Raw genomic sequence first — 13,872 nt, 5'->3', positions numbered from 1 at the left:
CCTCAGCCTCCCAAAGTGCTAGAATTACAGGCGTGAGTCACTGCACCCAGCCAACCTTCAGATTTTAAACAGATAAATTGTACTGTATGAAAACAATACCTTTTTCATTGAGATGGGGTTTCACTATGTTGCACGGGCTGGTCTCCACCTCCTAGCCTGAAGTGTTCCTCCTACTTTGGCCTCCTAAAGTGAAAATAATATTTACATAAAAAATAATTAAAATGAAATGATGATCCTTCTTTTGTAACAAAAATAAGGAAAGAAAAGAGTGGTTGTCATTTTTAAGATCTATTTTGTAAAATAAGAATCTGGCAAACTTACATGACTCCCCAATTTTTTCCAAAATGTTCAGGGCTGAGAAATTAATAAATCTGAGAACAATTGTATTAGTTATCTATAGATGTACAACAAATTATTCCCAAATTTTGCAGTTGAAAATAATAAACATTTATTTTCTCACAATTCCTTTGATCCAAGAATCTGAACTGGTGCAGCTGGGTTCTTGGGCTCAGGGTCTCTGATGAGGCTGCAGTCAGCTGGGATGCAGTCTCATCTGAAAGCTCACCCAAGGGAGGAGGCCTTACTTCCACGCCCTTCATGTGGTTGTTGGCAGAATTCAGTTCTTTACAGGTTATTGAGCCAAGGAACTCAGCTCCTTGCCTCATGAGTCTCTCCACAAGGCAGCTCATAACACGGTAGCCAGCTTGCAGCACAGTAAGCAAGTCAAAGAGCAGGAGAGGGCAAGCAAGACAGAAGCCAGGGTCTTTTAGAGGCTGTCTACACAGCCTCCTGCTGCCTGCTTCCTCCTCCCAGATGCAGGAGGGCCAGGCTTGGCAGTGTGGTGAGCCTTCTCCAGCATGACAGGAGAAAAGGAGAGGCTAGGAGCCACCATGCCTCCTTGCATAGGTGAGTTGATGGGAAGCTGAGGGATGGTGGACTGCTGGCTTCCATTTTCACCCCAAATTAGGATGGCCACCCAGAATTGAGGGCAGGCAGTTGGGGAAGGGGCTAGTAAGAGATTTGAGGGGAATAGGGAGCTTTCAAACAGCTAGGGTGGAGAACAGGAGACAGATGAGAGGAGAGAAAGCCATGGAAAGTGACACTGTAGCTTGGACCCCAACCTGGAGAATTTTTAAACTCTGCATAAGCAGTACTTCAAGGCTCCAGCAGTTTATGTTCATATGAGCTGATGCCTAAATCCACCCCAGAGTCAGATTTACCCTCTTCTAGGAAAACCATCTTGAGTGAATGCCCATGTTATCCCTGAAGATAACTATGAAGCCTTCAGGAACCTGAACATAAATGTTCCAGGCAGACCTGAGAGCTGCCTGATCCAAGGGGAGGTAGAGGAAAGGGAATGGACTGCACTCCGACATCCCACATGCATGGCTAATGCCCGAGGATGCTGATAGTAGCTGCAGTTGTGTGGAGCAGCCTGCAGGGCCCAGGGTGGGGCTGTCACTTAGGGTGGGGCTGCTGTCCCTCTCCAGAACCGGATGAACCCCACTGTAAAGTGTCCTAGGTACACACAGACCAAGGCACGGAAATGAGAGGATCTGAGTCCTGGGCTACAGGAAAAAGGAATTTTCTCTTCACTTTGGGCCTGGGGAAAAAGTAAAGGTTGTCCCAAAGGTGAATGGAAGCCCCATCCTCTCTGCTGGATAGAGAGGCAGACAGAGCCCTCTCTCTGGGGGAAGAGATGATGGCAGCTACCACTTTGCAGGGGGTCCCCATCTCCCAAAGGATGATCCTGTGGCCCTAATAGCCACCACTCTGGGAGGTGGGCACTCTGCACCTCACTGCCCTGCGCTTGTCCCAGCATCCAGGACAGTCCTGCTAAAAATTTCAGCCTGATCTCAGCTGCGCTACAGGACCCTGGAGAAAAGCCTACTCATCTACTTGCACAGAATAGCAGAAGGGACAGCAATATCCCTCTTCTAGCCCAGGGCAGCCACGTGCTGACACCATGCAGAGGCCAGAGCCCAGGACCACACACAACCAATTCTTCTAAGACAGCAGGCTGAGCCAGACTCGGGGAGTTGAGGCATGCTGGCACGGGGGTGGAGTTGGGGGGCATTGAAGGTGAGGGCTCTTCATGGGTAGGGGGCATGTGAAGTGGATTGAAATGGGAGTATATATTAGCAGGTGACTGCTGGGGATCACATGTACTGGTCAGGCAATTGCAAGCTGGTCAGGCATTGGGGTGGGTGGTACGAGGGCAGTCAAGACTGAGGCATGGTCAACCCATTTGTGCCTGCAGTTTGGTGTGGCTGGGACACCCCACCGGCATCTCCTAGCCCAGCTCCTTTCAGACAGCTCTGCAGCCCAACCTCAGACAAGCTGCCAGTGTGGGTTAGTGGAACAAAGTGAAGGCTGTTCCAAAGGTGAATGGAAACCCCCATCCTCTCTCCTGAATAAAGAGAGGCAGATAGAGCTCTCTCTGGCCACCCGAGAGACTACACGGCCTCCCTTTCTCCACGAGAACCCGTCGCTCCTGGAGTAAAAAGCAGGCATAAGTGGGACCTCGAGTTTCAAAGCGACCTCAACACCAAAGAATTTGAATAGCCAGATCCAACTTCCAAATCAATCCAAAACCCACTCACCTAGGGCCCTCGTCTTAGCTCAGCCCTTGTCACCCCAGCCTGGGACCCTGAGGCGACAGCAGCTCACCTCAGAGACGCCAGCATTCTTTTCTGGTCCCTAATGTACTGTGGACAGGGAAACAACCCTCAGCCATCTTCCTGTGCCAAAAAGCAAGAGACCACATTTTAAGGAGAAAGATATTTACAGATAGGCTCCCTCTCCTGCCTTCAATCTCTCAACTATAAAGCCTTAAAACGTTGCAATTTGTAATCAAATGTCAGACACGCAATCTTCTGGCTGGAGACGTAGCCGTGCCAGCTTCCTGAATTCTCTGCTCAAAGTCGGCTGCATGGGGATTTAAACTCAAACTGGTGGGCCTGGGATTGGCTGTATCCACCAAAAACCAGGAAAGGGAGAGGGCGGGGGGCGTGCACCGCTGCGGGAGGGCTTTGTGTGTGTGAACCCAGCCCGAGTCCGCACGCCCACCTGGGGCGGTGGTCCAGCCGCCAGGAACCCGCTTCCCAGCCGCTCCTCCTCACGCAGGAAGCTGGGACTCTGGGACCAGCTCTCCCGGACCACCGCCACGTCCTGGTTCCAGCTACGGAGGCAGAAAGAAGCCACAGAAACCTAAAGGACAAGAGGGGAAACTGAGCTTTCCGAGTGGGTGCGGCTGCCCTAGACACCCGCTCGGGGACTCCGGACGGGGAGGCAGGGAGGGCCCGCGCTGAGAATGGAAGCGTGAACCCCCGAGCAGAGCGAGCGGGGAGGGGCCGTCCCGAAAGATGCCCCGCTGGCCCGACAGTGGCCCCCAGGGAAAGACGCCGGTCCCGTGAGCACCGCCCCTTCTGTGTCTCCAGACGCCGCCCTGGGATCACTGCGCGCCGCTGCAGCTTCCCCACTCCCCACCCCACACCACACCCGGGGGTGTGGCCGACACTAGAACCCTCAAGGCCGGAGCCCCTCTGCGACCCCTGCTTCCGAAGGCCGGGCCCGGGCGCCTGCAGCCTCCTCCGCACTGGGCTCTGCTGGCGGGTCTGGGGCTCCCGGCACAGGCGGAGGTGGCGGCGAGGTAGGAGGCCCTGCGGAAACCCCACTGTCCCTGCGGAAACCCCACTGTCCCTGCGGATACTCCACTGTCCCTGCCCTCCGGATACTCCACTGTCCCTGCCCTCCAGAGGGCGCCCCGGGACGGCTGTGCCCCCAGGGCCTAGAAAAGTGCCAGAAGCCCAGGGGCCGCTCGCTGAGGGAGAAGGCCGTTCTGGGTGGGATCAGGAAGCGGGCAGAGGGGCTTGGAGGGGACCAGCCCGGGACACCCCCAGAGGGTGTCCTTTGGGTCCTGCCCTAGACTGCGCTGAGCGGATTCCGCACACCCCAGCCTCCCAGGCCCATTGACGCCCTGTGTTTGCAGGCATGGCGCGCTCCGCAGAGAGAGAGATGTAAGGAAGGGCACAGGGCCTGGACGCGTGGCCGCCTCTCACTGCGCTCCCTCCCAACTCCCGGGGGCTTCGCCGCGTCTGGGCTAATTCAGGCTGGGGAGGCTCTGCCCCCGTGTGGCCGCTGCCCGTCACCGCAAGGCTGTCGTGCGGGGCGCCTCTCCGCTGTGACAAGCGCCGCTCTGTCCGTTTGTGTGACTTGGCTCCCCCACTCACACCCACCCGGGATGCATACGGCGCGGGGGTGGAGGTCACAATAACACCACAAAGTAGCATCTTTCTGGTTCGGTTCCACCTGGAGAACTGTGGATTCTGCAGACCCCCCCACAAAATTTCAACCAATTACAGAGCAATGGTAATTCAGAAATTCCAGGAGTCTGGGCCATTCTGGCAATCACACCTTCTCCTGCTGAGAACTGTCCCTCTCTTCCCAGTTCTATGAGTGCTGAGCTCCAGCGTACCCCTGTGGAAGGCCCTGCCACAAAGCCTGGCTGCCCCACGCTCTCTGGCTAGGCCACCCTCAAATGCCCCTTCCCCTCTGGCAGCCAGTGGCTTCTTTACATCAACTGGGGGCCCCTCAACCCCTCCAGTGGAGGGTCCCCAAGGTTAGACTCTCCAGCGAAGACCTCACTCCATTTACACGGTGGTTTTGTTTTACATTTTTAAACAACAGTTCTCTCACATATTATTATTAACAGAGAAAGCATCATTTGGGTATAAAAGAAAAAGGCAGAGAATGAGGACATCTAGATCCCAGCTCTGGTGTTCTCCAGCCAGCACTGTGCCCTGGGGGTCTCTTTGGTGACTCTGTTTAACAGGAGGTCACCTGTTGAAATAGATGCCTGTGGTGTTCATGGCAGGGAGTATGAGGATCTTTTAGTGCAGAAGAAACTTTAGTGGAAAGGAGATGGTGGAGCAGTGAATGAGAGGGTGACCCTGTGGCATGTAGTGTGGTCCCAGCGCCTCAGTACAAGAATGGAGCCTGGTAGTATCTCAGGAGCAGTGGCTGTGGGGTGACCAGCTTGCAGGGCAAGGCATGGGCCCCAAGGAGAGGGCACAACAGGTGCAGACCATTGCTAACTCAGACCTGGCAGAAGACGTAATGGGCTTGTTCCCAACACACACGCAAACTCCCAGGGACTTTGAGAAATGCCTGTGGCATTTGGAGTGGCAGAGGACACCAAGGTCCTGTTGTTATGAAGGACCCAAAAGCCGGGGGAATGAGGCTAACGTATGGACCCACAGACTGGCTGCTGCTGGCAATAGTCACAGGAGGTCATGGGGATTCTGTCTGGGGTCCCTGGAGTCCTGGTGCCATGTCTATCTACATCATGCACATGGGACACCCTTGGAGTAGAACCAGTTTATTCATTGGGGAACCGTGGCAGTGGCATCCGTAGAGAATTCGGGGGCTTACAGCTGGGAAGGACCCTCAGTGCTCCCTGCTGGCTCTGGAGACCCCAGAGGGCAGTGAGGAAGCAACAACTGAGAGGCCCTCCTGGCTGCTCTGAGCTCCTGGGCAGGTCTAGAGAGGTGACTGGATGTTCCAGAGGGAGGAAAAGGCAAGTGGCTTTACCCAAGATGGCTGGGATTTCTGGTCACTCTGTGTTCCTAGAGAAAGGATGCCTGCGCCAGGCACAGTGACTCATGCCTGTAATCCCAGCACTTTGGGAGGCTGAGGCAGGTGGATTGCAAGGTCAGGAGTTCAAGACCAGCCTGGCCAACATGGTGAAACCGCATCTCTACTAAAGATACCAAAAATTAGCCAGGCATGCTGGCGTGTGCCTGTAATCCCAGCTACTTGGGAGGCGGAGACAGGAGAATTGCTTGAACCCAGGAGGCGAAAGTTGCAGTGAGCTGAGATGGCGCCATTGCACTCCAACCTGGGCAACAGGGCAAGACACTGTATCCAAAAAGAAGGAGGAAGGAAGGGATGAAGGGAAGGAGGAGGGGGAGGGGAAAGGAGGGAGGGAGAGAGAGGGAAAGAGGGAAGGAGACAGGGAGGGAAAGAACTACCTTGGAGGCAGAGGTTGCAGTGAGCTGAGAAAGGATGCCTGAGAACTCTCAAAAGTCTTTAGGTCAGACCCAACATGTCTAAAAAGATGGAGTCTTCCTAAAGACCATGGGGAAACTATGGCGTTGGGGGGTTTCAGGGACTATGTCAGATGTGCCAGAATCTGGGACACAGGTACACAAGCTGGGTCGGTGATTGCCGAAGCCAGGCTACCCTGCCTTTCCAGTGACACGATCCAGTCATAAGTCCCCTTTTGTGCTTCAGTTCCATAGAGGAGGGTTTTTGTTACCCATAACCAAAGGAGTCCTCTCACAATGCAGGATTTGTTATGTCTTCACACATAATTAGTTATGGGCTAACAGGAAGTGGACATCTCAGGCAATGATAATCTGAAGGGTGCGGTGCTACTCAGGGAGGTACGGTAGGTGCCTCGCAGGATGCATTGGGAGCGTGAACTGAATTAACGTGGCAGTGAGTGTCTACTTCTGAATGCTCGGTGTGGCTGGCCCAGGAGACTCTGGACCCAGGAAAAGCCTGTTTCGCATTTTCTCACGCAGGTTCATCTCTCTCACAATCGCTGAGCACCTCTCACCCTGCACTTCAAGATACCAGCACTTAACACTTAATTCTGAAGTGTATGGGTGCCCAAAAACAACCACATCCAATAATAAAACTCTCCCCAGTTCCAAATGGCATGAACTGGCTACACACAAAGAGAGGGAAGAGGCCCCTGCGGATTGAGGATTATTAAATATGAAGTATGTTTGTCAGGGAAGAAAAAAAACTTTGTTTATATAAACAGTAGAAGCGCCACCATGGTAACCCTGCTGGGTTTGCTCTGCAGCCCATAAAGGCCTCAGAGCCAATCACCACCTCCTTTTTCATTGCTAGCCTACATTTTTTAAAAAACATCTCCAGCCAAAATTCCATGATCTGCCTGCTTGGTTTCCAGGCTCAGAAAATATCATTTAAAAAAGACTTGGAAACCAGTTGGAACCGCTGCTGACGCTTCTAAATGAAAGCTCATTTCTCTCTCACACACAAAGACACATTTGGTTTGCCAAACTACAATGTGCTTTTCCTTTTTTATGTAACCCAAGTTTCCTTGGGCCTCCCAAGCCTGCAGGGCCAATGAAATGACACTAATATGTGACCCACAGGAACGCATATCCCACGAGGCTCCGGGTGTTTCTCCCACTTGCTCGCAAGGGCCTTGCCTCCTAGGAGATCTCTGAGTCGTCTGGGGAGTGTGCCTGGATGAGGCCCTGAACAAATCCACTGCCAGACACAGGGCGGCTTGTCTCTGAAGCAGGGCCTGGCAGGCCCGACTTTACACATCTGTGCTGTCCCTGGAAGTCAGGGCACTTGGTGGTGGGTGAGGAGGCCGAGGACAACCCCTCACCTCCCTTCGTGCTACACTCAAGAAACATGTCCCCAACGAGGCCGCCTTGCCCACTGCCTCGTAGGCATTGTCAGCAGCAGATCTGAGAGTTTACTCACATGCCCCTGCCAGCCACAGACCCCAGAGCCAGTTCAAGTGATGGCACCTGGCCCTTCTCAGCATGAAGCTCCCTCCTGTGGCTGAGGACAAACTCACCATTTCTGCCCTACAGGAAGGTCCTCAGGCCCTCACCCCAAGAAGTCTTTTGAGTGTCCAGGCCACCCCATTCCAACATGTCCAAGCATGTCTGTTTCCACTTAGCCCCAAGTAGCATCCCTTCTCCATCCTCTCCATCCGAGAGAGACCATTCGAGAAGGCAGCAGGGAGAGCCACTCTCTCCGTGTGGCCGCCCAAGGCTGCCAAGCAGCCAAGCTGAGCCCGAGCTCTGGGGGAAGGCATTGTTCCACTCCAGGGGAAAAGTAAATTGACATCAGATTATTTTCCTACATCTTTTCCCACTTCTTAATATTTGCCACATTGCATTCCACATTCCAATCTCCAAAAGGACCGGAGCACTAATAATATAAAAGAAAGAAGTGAAATTAACTGGACTCTAGAAAAATTTATTATTTTCAAGCGTATAAAGCATGAGATTTATGGCTGAGCATAAAGCATGGCTTTGCCCTGAAATGTTCTCTGAGAGATACATTAGGAAAACAGCCTGATATGGAACCAGACCTGCAGAGATACAGTGATTCTGCAATAAACCAAGTTAAAGTTATTTATTGAGTTTGGTCAGTTTTGGTATTTCTCGGCTTCTCTCACTTGGCCTGCCATAGTTTTGCTTATTTTTCAACGTTGTTAAAGTTCTTCACCTAATAGAGAATAAGTAATGCTGTCTCTGCCTCTCCGTGATCTACTTCCCATTTACATTTCTGATGAGTCTTACCTCCTGCATGTTACAGGTGTTGTGCATGTTACATGTATTACAGCACTAAATGCCCTTTTATAGACGTTCTTTCAGTGAATATGTGTATAAGATCTTCATCTGCTTTTTTACACCTCAACTCAGTTTCCAACCCAACCCAGGGTAGATGGGAATCAAATGACTTTTAGATAAGGGCAAGCTGGCTTCTCCTGGGATTTCAATCCAAACATAACACTGAGAAAATGATGTCTCTCTCTTTAGCTCTAGCACCTATTGAGGAGCAGGGAGAGAGAAGCTAAACAAAATTTTAGCATCAATCAGGACTTTTCATCATTACTTTCTTCAAAGTGTTTTAAGTATATGAGCAACTCTATGTAAGGTACTTTTGCCCATCTTATTTCACTGAGATCCAGGTCTGCATGAGCACACAGTGCTCCCTCCCATACTAAGGTTCAAACAGTAGATTTAAGTGGCTCTGTCCACGTATATAAAGAGAAAATGGTTCCTGAACACATTTCAGTGAATATTTTCCCCTACAGGAAGACAGAAAGTTGTGGCTCCCATACACTCTTGCCTGAGGTTGTACAATGGACACACTAAAACTACGAGATCTAAAGACGATGTTTCATACAGTTGCAGTGGCTCACTCCTATAATTCTAGTACTTTGGGAGGCCAAGGCAGGAGGATTGCCTGAGCTCAGGAGTTTGACACCAGCCTGGGCAACACAGTGAAACCCCATCTCTACTAAAATGGAAAAAATTAGCCAGGCGTGGCAACATGCACCTGTAATCCCAGATACTCGGGAGGCTGAGATAGGAAAATCATCTGAACCTGGGAGGCAGAGGTTGCAGGGAGCAGAGATCACGCCACTGCATTCCAGCCTGGGCAACCAAGTGAGACGATGTTTCTCAAAATGTTCTTCTGCCACCTATATCCAGATCATCCTTGGTCGTTGTTAAAAATGCACATTCCTGGCCAACAACCCCACCTGCTGAATCATGTTGACTGGGGAATCTTTACTTTTTAATAGGCTCCTCAGGCTAATTAACATTTGAGAGATACTTTGCTCGGGCATAAAAGGAAGTGAAGAGAGACTAAGTAGTCTCTTTTTGCAAGGTTGTACTCTGCTGGAAAACAATGATGACCAGGATACCAATCAGGTCCTTCAGTGATTAGAGCTGTGCATATGTAAGCCCCAAATTCACGTCAGTAGATGGTACAAAGCCTCAAGCAATAACTGCAAGAAGTAATCCTGAACTGCGGTCTTAGGCATCTCACAGAAATAAATGGAAAGTCTTTCTCACAAAAGGCACCTTCAACCTCAAAGAATGCACAGAAGTAATTTTCCAGGGAAGTCACTGTCAAAACCAACAAAGCACACAAGGAAACAATGCACTGAGTGTGAATGTCAACATAAACAACAGACAATCCAGATACTGGAAATATCAGATAAGCACGGTGGCTCACACGTGTAATCCCAGCACTTTGGGAGGCTGAGGCAGGCAGATCACTTGAGCTCAGGAGTTTGAGACTAGCCTAGGCAACATGGCAAAACCTCATCTCTACTAAAAATACAAAATGTTAGCCAGGCATGGTGCCAAGTGCCTGTTGTCCCAGCTACTAGGGAGGCTGAGCTGGGAGGATCACCTGAGCCCAGGAGTTCAAGGCTGCAGTTCACAGTGGTCGCACTATATGCACTCCAGCCTGAGTGACAGAGTGAGGCCCTGTCTCAAAAAAAAAAAAAAAAGACTTAAAAATAGCTGCATACCATGTGTAAAGAAGTAAAAGATAAGGTTAAAAATAGCTTCAGGAAGAGAAAAGACATAATGACCAAAGTTGCAAACAGCCGAAAAGGACTTCTCAGCAAATATATATATATATAATAATAATTAAAATTTGGCTGGGCGTGGTAGCTCACGCCTGTAATCCCAGCACTTTGGGAGACTGAGGCGGGCAGATCACAAGGTCAAGAGATGGAGACCATCCTGGCCAACATGGTGAAACCTCATCTCTACTAAAAATACAAAAATTAGCTGGACATGGTGGCATGTGCTGTAGTCCCAGCTACTTGGGCAGCTGAAGCAGAAGAATCACTTTGAACCCCAGAGACAGAATGTGCAGTGAGCTGAGATTGCTCCACTGCACTCCAGACTGGCAACAGAGCAAGACTCCATCTCAAAAAATAAAAATAAAAATTTAGAAGTCAGTGGATCTGAGTGCAATGGCACATGCCTGTATCCCAGCTACTCAGGAGGCTGAGATGGAAGAATTGCTTGAGCTCAGGAATCTTAGTCTGAGCAACATAGCAAAACTTCATCTCTAAAATTTTTTTTTTTAAATCAGTAATTGACTCCAATCAGGCACAAAGGACCTTTCTGTAGCAATGAAAGTGTTCTACAATTGAAGTTTGATTGTTGTATAACTCTATAAATTCACAAAAACTTAATGAACTCTACAATGAAAATGGTCAGTTTATGACAGGAAGTATTCCTCAATAGAGCTATTTTTTTAAAAACCTCACAGGTTAAGAATAAACTGGTAAATCAGAAGACAGATTAGAAGACATTATCCACAATGAAGCACAAAGAGACAAAAAGATGAAAAACATGTATGGGAGATTACAAGGCACAGAGGATAGGGTGAGATGGTCTCACATATGTCCAATCAGGGTATCAGAAGGAAAGGAGAAGGGGGAAGGGGCAATATTCTAATAATTCAATGAGAATTTTCCCATCCAAAATCTGTAGATCCAGTGAACACCTAATAAGTTAAGAAAAGAAATCCAAACTGAGAAACAACAGGGCAAAGGGGCAGACCACCAAAACCAAGGTCAAGATCCTAAAAGGCATTCACAGAGAAATAACAGATGCCATCCAAGGAGCAAGAGTTAGTCTGACATCTCAATAGCAACAATGGAAGCCAGAGATAATATGTTTTAAAAAATAATAACAACTGCCAGCTGGGTATAGTGGCTTTTGCCTGTAATCCTAGCACTTTGGGAGGCTGAGGCAGGAGAATCACCTGAGGTCAAGAGTTCAATGCCAGCCTTGCAAACGTGGTGAAACCCTGTCTCTACTAAAAAAAAAAAAAATGAAAATTAGTCAGGGATGGTGGCAGGTGCCTGTAATCCCAGCTACTTAGGAGGCTGAGGCAGGAGAATTGCTTGAACCTGGGAGGTGGAGGTTGCAGTGAGCTGAGATCATGCTATTGCACTCCAGCCCAGGCAACAAGAGTGAAACTCCTTCTCAAAAATAAATATAACTGCCAACTCAGAATTCTATGCCCAGCAAAACAAAGACATACTCAGACAAGCACAGAGTTTGCCTCCAGAAGTTTGTCACCGAGGGAAATCCAAAGGAAGTGCTCCCAGATGCAAGGTATGAGAAGCAAGAAAGAATAAAGACAAATGTGGATAAGTCTAAATAAACGTTGAATGTATTAAACTATAATAATTTCTTGGCCAGGTGTAGTAATTAAATTATTAAGTTGGCTCATGCCTATAATCCTAGCACTTTGGGAGGCCAAGGTGGGAGGATTGCATGAGGCCAGGAGTTCAAGACTGGCTTGGTCAAAATAGCAAGACCCTATCTCTACAAAAACCTTTTTTAAACTATAATAATAATTTATGGTGTTAAATAGAAAATATAATTAAAATACATATTAGGCCAGGCACAGAGGCGCATGCCTGTAATCCCAGCATTTTGGGAGTCCAAGACAGGTGGATCACCTGAGGTCAGGAGTTCGAGACCAGCCTGGCCAACATGGAAAAACCCTGCCTCTACTTAAAATACAAAAATCAGCCAGGCATGGTGGTGCATGCCCGTAATCCCTGCTACTTGGGAGGCTGAAGCAGGAGAATTGTTTGAACCCAGGAGGCAGAGGTTGCAATGAGCCGAGGTGGTGCCATTGCACTCCAGCCCAGGAAACAAGAGCAAAACTCTGTCTCAAAAACAAACAAACGAACAAAAAAACCTGATTTTAAAAAGATTTGATCAGATTCATCACAAAAAAAGCAGTCAATACACATAAGAAAAGATGCTCAAATCATTAATAATCAAGGAAATATAATTAAAACCATAATGAGAGACAAAGATTTATTCACCATTTGGCAAAAGTTTTAAATGCAATACCTGTTGAATTGAAACTTTTATCATTATGTAATAACAATTTTTGTCTCTAGCGATGATTTTCTTAAACTTTTTTTTTTTTTTTTTTTTTTTTTTTTGCAACAGGGTCTTGCTATGTCACCCAGGCTGGGGTGCAGGGGTACAATCATAGCTCACTATAGACTCAAACTCCCAGCACAAATGATCCTTCTACCTCAGCCTCCTGAGTAGCTAGGACCACAGATGCACCACTACACCCAGTTAATGGTTTTGGTGTGTGTTTGTTTTTGGTAGACATGGGAACTCACTATGTGGCCCAGGCTGGTGTGAACTCCTGAGCTCAAGCGATCCTCCCGCCTCAGCATCCCAAAGTGCCTGGAATATAGGCACGAGCCACCACATCCAGTCTTAAGCTGTTTTTATTGTGGTAAAATATATATAACACAAAACTTGCCGTTTTAACCATTCTTAAGGGTACAATTCAGTGGCATCAATTACATGCACAATGTTGCACATGATCACCACTATCCATTTTCAAAAGTTTTCATCACCCAAAATGGAAATTCTGTACCTATTAAGCAATAACTCCCCATTCTTTCCTCCTTCCAGCCTCTGGTAACCTTTAATTTACTTTCTGTCTCTATGAATTTATCTATTGCAGATATTTTGTATAAATGGAATCATATTTGTTCTTTAATGTCTGGCATATTTCCTTTATTTTATTTATTTATTTTTAATTGAGACGGAGTTTCGCTCTTGTTACCCAGACTGGAGTGCAATGGCGCGATCTCGGCTCACTGCAACCTCCGCCTCCTGGGTTCAGGCAATTCTCCTGCCTCAGCCTCCTGAGTAGCTGGGATTACAGGCACACGCCACCATGCCCAGCTAATTTTTTGTATTTTTAGTACAGAGAGGGTTTCACCATGTTGATCAGGATGGTCTCAATCTCTTGACCTCGTGATCCACCCGCCTCGGCCTCCCAAAGTGCGGGATTACAGGCGTGAGCCACCGCGCCCGGCCTTCATTTATGTTTTTAAGGTTCAACTATGATTTGGTGTATCAGGACTTCATTCCTTTTTATGACTGATATTCCATTGTGTGTATGTATCACATTTCGTTTATCTGTTCATCTATTTGATGGACACTTGGGTTGTCTCAGCCTTTTGGCTATTTTAAGTAATGCTGATAGAAACATTGGTGTACAAGTACCTGAGTTTCTGTTTTCAGTTCTATTGGGTATATACCTAGGAGTGGAACTGCTAATTCATATGTTAATTCCATGTTTAACTTTTTGAGAAGCTACCAAGCTTTTCCATAGCAGATGCACTGTTTTCAAATAAATCATTTTCACTTACAGCCTATTTTGTCATATTCACGTAGCTCCCCATCTTTCCTTGGGTTGGGATTTGCCTGGTGTACCTTTTTC

This window comes from Callithrix jacchus, chromosome 14 (genome assembly GCF_049354715.1).
Source record: "Callithrix jacchus isolate 240 chromosome 14, calJac240_pri, whole genome shotgun sequence".
Taxonomy (NCBI): domain Eukaryota; kingdom Metazoa; phylum Chordata; class Mammalia; order Primates; family Cebidae; genus Callithrix; species Callithrix jacchus.
This window is presented reverse-complemented; position numbering follows the sequence as displayed.